This window comes from Arachis ipaensis, chromosome B10 (genome assembly GCF_059453495.1).
Source record: "Arachis ipaensis isolate K30076 ecotype BB chromosome B10, ASM5945349v1, whole genome shotgun sequence".
NCBI lineage: Eukaryota > Viridiplantae > Streptophyta > Magnoliopsida > Fabales > Fabaceae > Arachis > Arachis ipaensis.
This window is the reverse complement of record NC_142435.1, coordinates 102093655-102108392: the sequence shown is the minus strand read 5'-3', so window position 1 is coordinate 102108392 and position 14738 is coordinate 102093655.

The following is a 14738-nucleotide window of genomic DNA, read 5'->3' as shown; positions in this document are numbered from 1 at the left end:
CGCTGGCATGCGGCCGCGTCGCCCATGCGATCGCGTGGTTGCCAGTTTCTTCAAAAACTCTGTTTTGTGCTTTTCTTCCATTTTTGTATGTTTCCTTTCCATCCTTTAAGTCCTGCCTTAGAAAATCTGAAACTACTCACACACTAATCACGGCATCGAATGGAAATAAAGGTGATTAAAATAATTAATTTTAAAGCATAGGAAACATGTTTTTCACATACATCACATAATAAGGAAGGGAAAGTAAAACCATGCAATTAATATGAATAAGTGGGTGAAGGATTGAATAAATCACTCAGATTAAGCACAAAATATATCATAAAATATGGGTTTATCAAGCGTGCCAATTGGGCTTCTGTAGCTCCAGAAAATCCATTTCGAATGTTGCAGGGTTAGAATCTAACAGCATTTGCAGTCCTTTTTCAGCCTCTGAATCAGATTTTTGCTCAGGTCCCTCAATTTCAGCCAGAAAATACCTGAAATCACAGAAAAACACACAAATTCATAGTAAAGTCTAGAAATGTGATTTTTGAATAAAAACTAATAAAAATATAATAAAAAGTAACTAAAATATACTAAAAACTATGTAAAAACAATGCCAAAAAGGGTATAAATTATCCGCTCATCAAGGAATCATCCTAATTTCTCATGGAAGGATCAGCAGAAGCCTAATTAAGGCTTCAATAATAATAATGGAGGGAGAAATAGGTTTGGCAATAGCAAGCCTTTTCCATCATCTTCTGAGCAACAGATAGAGAATTCTAGGCAGAGCCTCTCTGACTTAGCAACCATAGTCTCTGATCTATCTAAGACCACTCTCAGTTTCATGACTGAAACAAGGTCCTCCATTAGAAATTTAGAGGCACAAGTGGGTCAACTGAGTAAAAGAGTTACTGAAATCCCTCCTAGTACTCTCCCAAGCAATACAGAAGAGAATCCAAAAAGAGAGTGCAAGGCCATCAATATGACCAACATGGCCGAACCTATAGAGGAGGAAGAGGCAGTGATTTCCAGTGAGGAAGACCTCAATGGACGTCCACTGACCCCTAAGGAGTTCCCCATTGAGGAACCAAAGGAATATGAGGCTCAGATAGAGACCATAGAGATTCCACTAAACTTACTGTTGCCATTCATGAGCTCTGATGAGTATTCTTCCTCTGAAGAGGATGAAGATATTATTGAAGTGCAAGTTGCTCAGTATCTAGGAGCAATCATGAAGCTGAATGCCAAGTTATTTAGTAATGAGACTTGGGAGGATGAACCTCCATTGCTCATCAATGAACTAAATACCTTGGTTCAACAGAAATTACCTCAGAAGAAACCGGATCCCGGAAAGTTCTTAATACCTTGCATCATAGGCACCATGACCTTTAAGAAGGCTCTGTGTGACCTTGGTTCAAGTATAAACCTCATGCCACTCTCTATAATGGAGAAACTAGGGATCTTTGAGGTACAAGCTACAAGAATCTCACTAGAGATGGCAGACAATTCAAGGAAACAGGCTTATGGACTTGTAGAGGATGTCTTAGTGAAGGTTGAAGGCTTTTACATCCCTGCTGATTTTATAATCCTAGACACTGGGAAGGAAAAGAATGAATCCATCATCCTTGGAAGACCCTTCCTAGCCATAGCAAGAGCTGTGATTGATGTGGACAGAGGAGAGTTAGTCCTTCAATTGAATGAGGACTACCTTGTGTTCAAGGATCAAGGATCTTCTTCTGTAACCATGAAGAGGAAGCATGAAAGGTTTCTCTCAATACAGAGTCTAACAGAGCCCCTACACTCAACTTCTAAGTTTGGTGTTGGGAGGCCACCATCAAGCTCTGAGTCTCTGTGAAGCTTTCTAAGAGCTCACTGTCAAGCTACTGACATTAAAGAAGCGCTTGTTGGGAGGTAACCCAATGTTATTTAATTATATTTATTTATATTCCATTGTTATTCTATGTTTTCTTTAGGTTGATGATCATGTGAAGTCATAAAAACAACTGCAGAATTAAAGCAAAATCAAAAATAGCATTAAAAATAGCACACCCTGGAGGACAAGCTTACTGGCATTTAAACGCCAGTAAGGATAGCAGAATGGGCGTTTAACGCCCAGTATGGTAGCATTCTGGGCATTAAACGCCAGAATGGGCAGCACTTTGGCCGTTTAACACCAGAAAAGGGTGTCTGGCGTCTGGCTGGCATTAAACGCCAGAAAGGGGCAGCAGACTGGCGTTTAACGCCAGGAAAGGTAGCAAAGCTGGCGTTTAACGCCAGAATTGGCACACTGAGGGCGTTTGAATGCCAGAATGGTGCAGGGAGCAGAATTCCTTGACACCTCAGGATTTGTGGACCCCACAGGATCCCCACCTACCCCACCTCTTCTTTTCTCCTCTTCACACCTTTTCATAACACTCTTCCCCAAATACCCTTGACCAATCACATCAAATACCTTTTCCCCAAACACCATTCACCTATCAAATCCTACCCTTTTCCCTATATTCTCTTCACCATTCACATCCATCAATCATAAACCCCACCTACCTCACCATTCAAATTCAAACTATTTCCCTCCCAAACCCACCCCTTCATGACCGAATTCTCTCTCTCTCTTACCCTATAAATACCCCTCCTTACAACCTTCAATTTCACACTTCATACACACTTATCCCCCCTTGGCCAAACCACTCACCCCCCCTCCATCTCCTCTATTTCTTCTTCTTCTACTCCTTTCTTTCTTCTTTTGCTCGAGGACGAGCAAAACTTCTAAGTTTGGTGTGGGAAAAGCTTTGCTTTTTGTTTTTCCATAACCATTAATGGCACCTAAGGCCAGAGAAACCTCTAGAAAGTGGAAAGGGAAGGCAATTGCTTCCACCTCCGAGTCATAGGAGATGGAGAGATTCATCTCAAAGGTCCATCAAGACCACTTCTATGAAGTTGTGGCCAAGAAAAAGGTGATCCCCGAGGTCCCTTTCATGCTCAAAAAGAGTGAATATCCAGAGATCCGACGTGAGATTCGAAGAAGAGGTTGGGAAACTCTCACCAACCCAATTCAACGAGTCGGAATCTTAATGGTTCAAGAGTTCTATGCCAATGCATGGATCACTAAGAACCATGATCAAAGTATGAACCCGAACCGAAAGAATTGGCTCACAATGGCTCGGGGGAATTTATATTTCAGTCCGGAAAATGTGAGGTTGGCATTTAACTTGCCAATGATGAGAGGAGATCCTCATCCTTTCACTAGAAGGGTCAACTTTGATCAAAGGTTGGACCAAGTCCTCATGGACATATGTGTGGAAGGAGCTCAATGGAAGAGAGACTCAAGAGGCAAGCCGGTTCAACTGAGAAGGCTTGACCTCAAACCTGTGGCTAGGGGATGGTTGGAGTTCATCCAACGCTCTATCATTCCTACTAGCAACCGGTCTGAAGTTACAATAGACGGGGCTATCATGATCCATAGTATCATGAATAGAGAGGAAGTAGAAGTTCATGAGATCATATCTCTCGAACTCTACAAGGTGGTGGACAAGCCCTCTACTTTGGCAAGGTTAGCCTTCCCTCATCTCATCTGTAACCTATGCAATTCAGCTGGAATTGTCATAGAGGAAGACATCCTCATTAAAGGAGACAAGCCCATCACTAAGAAGAAGATGGAGCAAACAAGAGAGCCCACTCAAGGACCTCAACAAGAGCATGAGGAAATTCCTCATCAAGAAATCCCTGAGATGCCTCAAGGGATGCATTTTCCTCTAAACAACTATTGGGAGCAACTCAACACTTCTTTAGGAGAATTGAGTTCTAACATGGGACAACTAAAGATGGAGTACCAAGAGCACTCCATTATCCTCAATGAAATCAGAGAGGACCAAAAGCAAGGAAGAGACATAGATGACCTCAAGCACTCCATAAGATATTCAAGAGGAAGAACTAGCCGCCATCACTAAGGTGGAACCGTTCTTTAATTTCCTTGTTTTTATTTTTCTATTTTTCAAATTATATGCTTTATGTTTTGTCTATGTTTGTGTCTTTATTACATGATCATTAGTGTTTAAGTGTCTATGTTTTAAAGCTATGAATGTCCTATGAATCCATCACCTTTCTTAAAATGAAAAATGTTTTTAATCGCAAAAGAACAAGAGGTACATGGATTTTGAATTTTATCTTGAAATTAGCTTAATTATTTTGATGTGGTGGCAATACTTTTTGTTTTCTAAATGAATGCTTGAACAGTGCATATTTTTGAATTTGTTGTTTATGAATGTTAAAATTGTTGGCTCTTGAAAGAATAATGAAAAAAGAGAAATGTTATTGATAATCTGAAAAATCATAAAATTGATTCTTGAAGCAAGAAAAAGTAGTGAATAGACAAAGAATGCGAAAAAAATATAAAAAAAAGAAGGCGATAAAAAAAAGAAAAAAAAAGAAAAAGCAAGCAGAAAAAGCCAATAGCCCTTTAAACTAAAAGGCAAGGGTAAAAAGGATCCAAGGCTTTGAGCATTAATGGATAGGAGGGCCCAAAGGAATAAAATCCTGGCCTAAGCGGCTAACCCAAGCTGTCCCTAACCATGTGCTTGTGGCGTGAAGGTGTCAAGTGAAAATCTTGAGACTGAGCGGCTAAAGTTATGGTCCAAGGCAAAAAGAGTGTGCTTAAGAGCTCTGGGCACCTCTAATTGGGGACTCTAGCAAAGCTGAGTCACAATCTAAAAAGGTTCACCTAGTTATGTGTCTATGGCATTTATGTATCCGGTGGTAATATTGGAAAACAAAATACTTAGGGTCATGACCAAGACTCATAAAGTAGTTGTGTTCAAGAATCAACATACTGAACAAAGAGAATCAATAACACTATCTAAATTCTAAGTTCCTATGGATGCCAATCATTCTGAACTTCAAAGGATAAAGTGAGATGCCAAAACTGTTCAGAAGCAAAAAGGCTACTAGCCCCGCTCATCTAATTGAAACTAAGTTCATTGATAAGTTTAGAATTTATTGTATTTTCTCTTCTTTTTATCCTATTTTGTTTTTAGTTGCTTGGGGACAAGCAACAATTTAAGTTTGGTGTTGTGATGAGCGGATAATTTATACCCTTTTTGGCATTATTTTTACATAGTTTTTAGTATGTTTTAGTTACTTTTTATTATATTTTTATTAGTTTTTATGCAAAAAATCACATTTCTAAACTTTACTATGATTTTGTGTGTTCTTCTATGATTTCAGGTATTTTCTGGCTGAAATTGAGGGACCTGAGCAAAAATCTGATTCAGAGGCTGAAAAAGGACTGCAGATGCTATTGGATTCTGACCCTCTTTCACTCGAAGTGGATTTTCTGGAGCTACCGAAGCCCAATTGGTGCGCTCTCAATTGCGTTGGAAAGTAGACATCTTGGGCTTTCCAACAATATATAATAGTCTATTCTTTGTTCGAGATTTGATGGCCCAAACCGGCGTCCAAAGCCAGCCTAAAACTTTCTGGCATAAAACGCCCAAACTAGCACCCAAGCTGGCGTTTAACTCCAAGAACAGCCTATGCACGAAAAAGCTTCAATGCTCAGCACAAGCACATACCAAGTGGGCCTCGGAAGTAGATTTCTGCACTATTTGCACTTAGTTACTCATTTTCTGTAAACCTAAGTTACTAGTTTAGTATAAATAGCACTTTTTACTATTGTATTAGGATTTTTGGATCCAATTTTCATACTTTGGAGCTGAGACCATTGTTCACGTTTTGGGAGCTGGTTATTCAGCCATGCCTAGACCTTTTTCACTTATGTATTTTCAACGGTGGAGTTTCTACACCCCATAGATTAAGGTGGGGAGCTCTGCTGTTCTTCATGAATTAATGCAATTACTACTGTTTTCTATTCAATCACGCTTGATTCTATTCTAAGATACTCACTCGTACTTCAATCTGGAGAATGATATGATCCGTGACGCTCATCATTATTCTCAATTCTATGAACGCGTGCCTGACAACCACTTTTGTTCTATCTGAGCTCAACGTAGTCATTGGGCAACAGCTTGAGTGCGTATCTCTTCGATATCTAATACACGGACCAAGTCTGTGAGATTAGTATCTTCGTGGTATAGGCTAGAACCAATTGGCAGCATTCCTGGGATTTGAAAAGTCTAAACCTTGTCTGTGGTATTTCGAGTAGGATCTGGGAAGGGATGACTGTGATGAGCTTCAAACCTGCGAATGTTAGGCGCAGTGACAGTGTGCAAAAGGATCAATGGATCCTATTCCGATGCTAGCGGGAACCGACAGATGATTAGCCATGCGGTAGCTGTGCCTGGTATTTTTCATCCGAGATGAGAAATCCGACAATTGATTAGCCGTGCAGAAACCGTAGAGGACCATTTTCACTGAGAGGATCCTACAGCTTGCCATGGAAGGGAGCACGCATGATTGGAAGAAGGCAATAGGAAAGCAGAGGTTCAGAAGCAACAAAGCATCTCCAAACGCTTATCTGAAATTTCCACCAATGAATCACATAAGTATCTTGACAAGCCCCTATTTTATGATGTATTTTGTGGTCAATTGAGTGTTTTTATCAATTCTTCACCCACTTATTCATATGAATGCATGGTTTTACTTTCCCTTCCTTATTTTATAATATATGTGAAAACATGTTTCCTATGCTTTAAAAATATTAATTTTAATTATTCTTTATTACCATTCGATGCCGTGATCTGTGTGTTAAGTACTTTCAGGCTTCATAAGGCAGGAATGGCTTAGAAGACAGAAAGGAAACATAAAAAAATGGAAGGAAAGCACAAAAATGGAGTTTTGAAGGAAAGGCAACGACGCGAACGCATGGATGACGCGAACGCCCGCCTAGCACAAAATAGCAGTGACACGTACGCGTGGACGACACAGACGCGTGCCTTGAGCAGAACGCAAATGACGCGTACGTGTGACTGACGTGTACGCGTGACAAGGAAAATCTCCAGAACATGCGAACGCGTGACCCACGCGCACGCGTGACGGGCGCCACGTGCAGGAATCTGCATAAAACGCCCTCAGCGATTTCTGGACCCTTTTTCGGCCCAAATCCAAGCCAGAAACACAGAATATAAGCCAGAGAATGGGAGAATCAAAAGAGAACGTTAGAGAACATTCATAATTCGTAATTTTAGGTTTTAGATGTAGTTTTTAGAGAGAGGTTCTCTTCTCTCTCTTAGAATTTAGCATTAGGATTAGGATTTAGGATTTCTATTATGATTAGGCTACTTCTCTTCAAACACAGGTTCAATGTTCCTTTAATTTATTTTCTACTTTTATTTATTCTATTACTTTAATTGTTATTTATCTTTTCAATTTGGTTTATGAACTCCATGTTAGGATTGATTTTCTTAATTAATACATATTGAGGTATTTCGGATTTATGATTGCTTTCTTTAATTTATGTTATTTATGTTATTGATTGCTTTTCAATTTATTTATTCATTCGAGTAGATTTTCTTCCCTTTTGTCTTTGGTTGAGTAATGGGTAAAACTTGAGTTATCAAACTCAACAGTTGATTGGAAATTGGGATTGCTGATTGATTTGGATCCCTCTAAAGCTAGTCTTTCCACAGGAGTTGACTAGGACTTGAGGATCAATTTAATTAGTCCACTTGACTTTTCTTTATTTAGTAAGGGTTAACTAAGTGGGAGCAATGATGAGCGGATAATTTATACGCTTTTTGGCACTGTTTTTAGGTAGTTTTTAGTATGATTTAGTTAGTTTTTATTATATTTTTATTAGTTTTTATTCAAAAATCACATTTCTGGGCTTTACTATGAGTTTGTGTGTTTTTCTGTAATTTCAGGTATTTTCTGGCTGAAATTGAGGGAACTGAGCAAAAATCTGATTCAGAGGCTGAAAAAGGACTGCAGATGCTGTTGGATTCTGACCTCCCTGCACTCAAAGTTGATTTTCTGGAGCTACAGAAGCCTAATTGGCTCGCTCTCAATTGCGTTCGAAAGTAGACATCCTGGGCTTTCCAGCAATATATAATAGCCCATACTTTGCCCGAGTTGAGATCACGCAAACTGGCATAAAAACTGGAGTTGAACGCTAGAAACAGGCAGCAACCTTGTGTTTAACTCCAAAAAAAGTCTCTACACATGGAAGCTTCAATGCTCAGCCCAAGCACACACCAAGTGGGCCCCGGAAGTGGATTTCTGCACTATCTATCTTAGTTTACCCATTTTCTGTAAACCTAGGTTATTAGTTTAGTATAAAAACTACTTTTAGAGATTTATTTTGTACCGAATGACATTTTTACACGTTTCATATTGTATCTTTGACGGCATGAGTCTCTAAACTCCATGTTTGGCGGTGAGGAGCTCTGCTGTGTTTCGATGGATTAATCCAATTACTACTGTTTCTCATTCAATCACGCTTGTTTCTATTCAAAGATATTCATTCGCACTTTAACATAATGAATGTGATGATCTGTGACACTCATCACCATTCTCAACCTATGAACGCGTGCCTGATAACCACTTCCGTTCTATCTTAGATTGAATGTATATCTCTTGGGTACCTGGTTCACGAGTTTGTCTGCTTCTCCTGACAATAGAGCATTCAAATCCGTGAGATCAGAGTCTTCGTGGTATAAGCTAGAATCAATTGGCAGCATTTCTGAGATCTGGAAAGTCTAAACCTTGTCTGTGGTATTCCGTGTAGGATCCGGGAAGGGATGACTGTGACTAGCTTCAAACTCATGAATGCTGGGCGTAGTGACAATGTGCAAAAGGATCAATGGATCCTATTCCAATATTAGTGAGAACCGACAGATGATTAGCCATGTACATGGACCCTTTTCACTGAGAGGACGGTTGGTAGCCATTGACAACGGTGATCCACCAATATACAGCTTGTCATGGAAGGAGACCTGCATGCGTGAAGAAAAAGACAGTAGAAAAGTAGAAATTCAGAAGACAGAGCATCTCCAAAACCTCAACCTGTTCTCCATTACTGCATAACAAGTATTTATTTCATGTTCTTTTACTTTTTACAATTAAAACTAAGAATCATTACTGATATCCTGACTAAGAATTACAAGATAACCATAGCTTGCTTCAAGCCGACAATCTCCGTGGGATCGACCCTTACTCACGTAAGGTATTACTTGGACGACCCAGTGCACTTGCTGGTTAGTTGTACGGAATTGCAAAAGTGTGATTGTGATTTCGTGCACCAAGTTTTTGGTGCCGTTGCCGGGGATTGTTCGAGTTTGGACAACTGACGATTTATTTTGTTGCTTAGATTAGGAAAAATTTTTCTTTTCAATTTAGAGTCTTCTATTATTGTTTTTGGTTAAAATTTTAAAATCCTTATTTAATTTTTCTTAATTATTTTCGAAAATTTTCAAAATCAATAACTTCATAATTTAGTCTTTTGTTTGAGTCTAGTTTCATATTTCAAGTTTGGTGTCAATTGCATAATTTTATTTTTCCTTTCATTTTTTTTGAATTATTAGTGTTCAAAATATAAAAATTTTTAAGTTTGGTATCCTTTATGTTTCTGTTTTCTTAAAAATTTTCAAAAGTTTCTCTTAGTGTTCATTTTTGATATTCAAAACTTCCTTGTTTGTTTTCTTTGTTTTGATCTAAAAACTTTAAGTTTGGTGTCATTTTTCCTGTTTTTCTCTTTCTTCATTAAATTCAAAAATATTTTTTCTCTTTATTTTAATTGATTTTCGAATTCTACCTTTAAAAATTCAGATTTTTATTTTAAAACTTCTTATTTTATCTTATCTTAGTTTTAGAATTTCAAAATTCAAAATCTTTTTCAAAAAAATTCATATCCAAGGTTTTTTAAATTTTCTTAATTAATCAATTATTCTAGTTTTCAAAACTTTTATTTTATTTTCCATTTATTTTATTCTATTTTGTTTGGTTGCTTTTAATTAAATAAAATAAAATAAACAAAAATATAATTCATTTGCAATTCATATCAATTCCCTTTTTTTCATCATGCACATAAGTGGAAATGAACAGTCCAGAAAGACTCTGGGGTCATATGCTAACCGCTGCATACGGGAGTAGTATCTGTATACCTCCCATCAAAGCAAGTAGTTTTGAGCTAAATCGTCAGCTCATTGTCATGGTGCAGCAAAATTGCCAGCATTCCGGTCTTCCACAGAAAGAACCTACTGAGTTTCTGGCGCAGTTCTTGCAAATTGCTGACACAGTGCATGACAATACAGATTATTACTGTTTTCATATGCTGTAAGAGAGCAAGCTAAGAGGTGGTTAAATAACCAACCCACAACAAGCATAAGAACATGGAAACAGTTATCAGACAAATTCCTGAATCAATATTTTCCTCCAAAAAGGATGATACGGCTAAGGCTGGACATCCAAGGCTTTAAACAAGAGGATGATAAATCCCTTTATAACGCTTGAAAGAGGTACAGAGGGATTCTAAGGAAATGCCCCTCTAAAATATTTTCAGATTGGGTGCAGTTAGACATCTTCTACTACGGGCTTACAGAAAAAGCTCAGATATCTCTAGACCACTCAGCTGGTGGATCTATACACATGAGAAAGACTATTGAAGAGGCTCAAGAGCTTATCGATACAATTGCTAGGAATCAGCATCTGTATATAAGAAGTGCGTCCTCCAAGAAGGAAGAAGCTAAGGCAGTATCAACTAACTTTAGTCCTTAGGAACAAGTTGCTGAACTCAATCAGCAACTATCTTCTATAACAAGGCAGTTAGCAGAATTTAAGGAGATGCTACAAGAAACCAAAAATGCTAACAAGGATATGGAATCACAATTGAATCAGACAAAATAGCAGTTATCAAAACAAATAACAGAAGAGTGCCAAGCAGTTCAATTAAGAAGTGGAAAAACATTGAATACCTCAACTCAAAGCAGCAGAAAGCCAGGAAAAGAACAGCTGATAGAGGACGAGCAACCTGCTACCCAAAATCCCTCTAAGAACAGTAAGAGCCCAGAGAGGAATAACTCTGGCGTTCAAACGCTAGAAAAGGGTGAAAAACTGGCGTTAAACGCCCAGTCCATGTCCAGTTCTGGCGTTCAAATGCCAGAAAGGGGAGGGAATCTGGCGTTAAACGCCCATCCAGTCCCCAAGCCTGGCGTTCAAATGCCAATGAGGGATTAGACACCTGCAAGTGATGATGGTAACCCCACTAAGAAGGCTTCTCCAACCACCTCTGTAGGGAATAAACCTGCAGCAACTAAGGTTGAAGAGTACAAAGCCAAGATGCCTTATCCTCAGAAACTCCGCCAAGCGGAACAGGATAAACAATTTACCCGTTTTGCAGACTATGTCAGGACTCTTGAAATCAAGATTCCGTTTGCAGAGGCACTTGAGAAAATACCCTCTTATGCTAAGTTCATGAAAGAGATCTTAAGTCATAAGAAGGATTTGAGGGAAACTGAAAAAGTCTACCTCACTGAAGAGTGCAGTGCAGTCATTTCAAAGAGCTTACTAGAAAAGCTTAAGGATCCTGGGAGCTTTATGATACCATGCACATTAGAGGGTACTTGTACCAAGACAACTCTATGTGATCTTGAGGCAAGTATCAACCTACTCCCTGCATCCACTATCAGAAAGCTTGGCTTGACTGAAGAGGTCAAACCAACCCGGATCTGTCTTCAACTTACTGATGGCTCAATTAAATACCCATCAGGCATAATTGAGGATGTGATTGTCACAGTTGGGCCATTCGCCTTTCCCACTGACTTTGTAGTACTGGAAATGGAGGAGCACAAGAGTGCAACTCTCATTCTAGGAAGACCTTTCCTAGCAACTGGACGAACCCTCATTGATGTTCAAAAAGGGGAAGTGACCTTGAGAGTCAATGAGGATGAGTTCAAGTTAGATGCTGTCAAAGCTATGCAGCATCCAGACACATCAAATGACTGCATGAGTGTTGATATTATTTTCTCCCTGGTAGAGGAGATCAATATGGCTGAGAGTCTCGAATCAGAGTTAGAAGACATCTTTAAAGATGTTCAGCCTGATCTGGAGGAATCAGAGGAAATAAAAGAACTTCTGAAAATTCCTCAGAAGAGGAGAAACCTCCTAAACCCGAGCTCAAACCACTACCACCATCCCTGAAATATGCATTTCTAGGAGATGGTGACACTTTTCCGGTGATCATAAGCTCTGCTTTAAATCCACAGGAAGAGAAAGCAATACTTCAAGTGCTAAGGACACACAAGACAACTCTTGGGTGGTCCATAAGTGATCTTAAGGGCATCAGTCCAGCAAGATGCATGCACAAGATCCTATTGGAGGACGATGCTAAGCCAGTGGTTCAACCACAGAGGCGGCTAAATCCAGCCATGAAAGAGGTGGTGCAGAAATAGGTCACCAAGTTACTGGAGGCTGGAATTATTTATCCTATTTCTGATAGCCCCTGGGTGAGCCCTGTCCAAGTTGTCCCAAAAAAGGGAGGCATGACAATGGTTCATAATAAAAAGAATGAACTGGTTCCTACAAGAACAGTTACAGGGTGGCGTATGTGTATTGACTACAGAAGGCTCAATACAGCCACCAGGAAGGATCACTTTCCTTTACCATTCATAGACCAGATGCTAGAAAGACTAGCAGGTCATGAATATTACTGCTTTTTGGATGACTATTTAGGTTACAACTAAATTATAGTAGATCCTCATGACCAAGAAAAAACAGCATTCACGTGTCCTTCTGGAGTATTCACCTACAGAAGGATGCCTTTTGGTCTGTGCAATGCACATGCAACCTTTCAAAGGTGCATGCTCTCTATCTTCTCTGATATGGTAGAGAAATTTCTGGAAGTCTTCATGGATGACTTCTTAGTATTTGGAGACTCATTCAGCTCCTGCCTTAACCATTTAGCACTTGTTCAGAAATGGTGCCAAGAGACCAACCTAGTTTTAAACTGGGAAAAATGTCACTTTATGGTGAATGAAGGAATTGTCCTTGGACATAAAATTTCAAACAAGGGAATAGAGGTGGATCATGCTAAAGTAGAGGTGATTGAAAAATTACCACCACCTACCAATGTTAAGGCAATCAGAAGCTTTCTGGGGTATGCAGGATTCTATAGGAGGTTTATAAAGGATTTTTCAAAAATTGCAAAACCCGTGAGCAATCTGCTAGCTGCTGACACGCCATTTGTATTTGAAACTCTGAAAGCTAAGCTGGTCACAGCACCAGTTATCTCTGCACCAGACTAGACATTACCATTCGAACTAATGTGTGATGCTAGTGACCATGCCATTGGTGCAGTATTGGGACAGAGGCATAAAAAGCTTCTGCACATCATTTACTATGCCATCCGTGTTCTAAATGACGCACAGAAGAATTACACAACCACAGAAAAGGAGCTGCTTGCAGTGGTTTATGCCATTGACAAGTTTAGATCCTATTTAGTAGGATCAAAAATGATTGTGTACACTGACCATGCTGCTCTTAAATATCTACTCACAAAGAAGGATTCAAACCCAGGCTCATAAGATGGGTGTTGCTTCTACAAGAGTTTGATAAAGAAATAAGAGACAGAAAAGGGACAGAGAACCAAGTGGCTGATCATCTGTCCCGGATAGAACCAGTAGAAGGGGCATCCTCCCCTTCTATTGAGATCTCTGAAACCTTTCCAGATGAGCAACTATTTCCCATTCAGGAAACACCATGGTTTGAAGACATTGCAAACTATAAGGCTATAAGATTCATACCCAAAGAGTACAGCAGGCAGCAAACAAAGAAATTGATTTTTGATGCAAAGTACTACTTATGGGATGAACCATATCTCTTTAAAAGATGTGTAGACGGAATAATTCGTAGATGTGTGCCCAAGGAAGAGGACAGAAGATCTTATGGCATTGCCATGGATCACAATATGGAGGCCATTTCGGAGGTGAGCGAACAGCCACCAAGGTTCTCCAATGTGGCTTCTACTGGCCTACTCTCTATAGAGACTCCCGAGAGTTTGTACGTAACTGTGACAGCTGCCAGAGAGCTGGAAATCTACCTCATGGTTAAGCCATGCCTCAACAAGGGATCTTGGAGATTGAGTTGTTTGATGTATGGGGTATTGACTTTATGGGGCCTTTTCCACCATCATACTCAAACACGTATATTCTGGTGGCAGTAGACTATGTATCTAAATGGGTAGAGGCAATTGCAACACCCACTCATGATACTAAGACAGTGCTAAAGTTCCTCTAGAAATATATCTTCAGCAGGTTCGGTGTCCCTAGAGTACTAATCAGTGATGGGGGCACTCATTTCTGCAATAAACAGCTTTACTCTGCTATGGTCCGGTATGGAATTAGCCACAAGGTTGCAACTCCATATCATCCACAGACAAATGGGCAGGCTGAAGTCTCTAATAGAGAACTAAAAAGAATCCTGGAACGGACTATAATTGCCCGTAGAAGGGATTGAGCAAAAAGCTTGGACGATACTCTGTGGGCATACAGAACAGCGTTCAAGACTCCTATAGGAACCTCTCCATACCAGCTTGTGTATGGCAATGCCTGTCATCTGCCCATGGAACTGGAGCATAAGGCATACTGGGCAACCAGTTTCCTAAACCTAGATGCTAAGTTAGCTGGAGAGAATAGATTACTGATGTACACGGAAACTTGTCTCTCAACAAATTTCCTTCGACAAGTGTACCAAATTGTCGTCAAGTAAAAACTCACAATAGAGTGAGGTCGAATCCCACAGGGATTGATTGGTCAAGCAACTTTAATTAGAGGAATGTTCTAGTTGAGTGAAGCAGAATTTGGTTTGAGAGT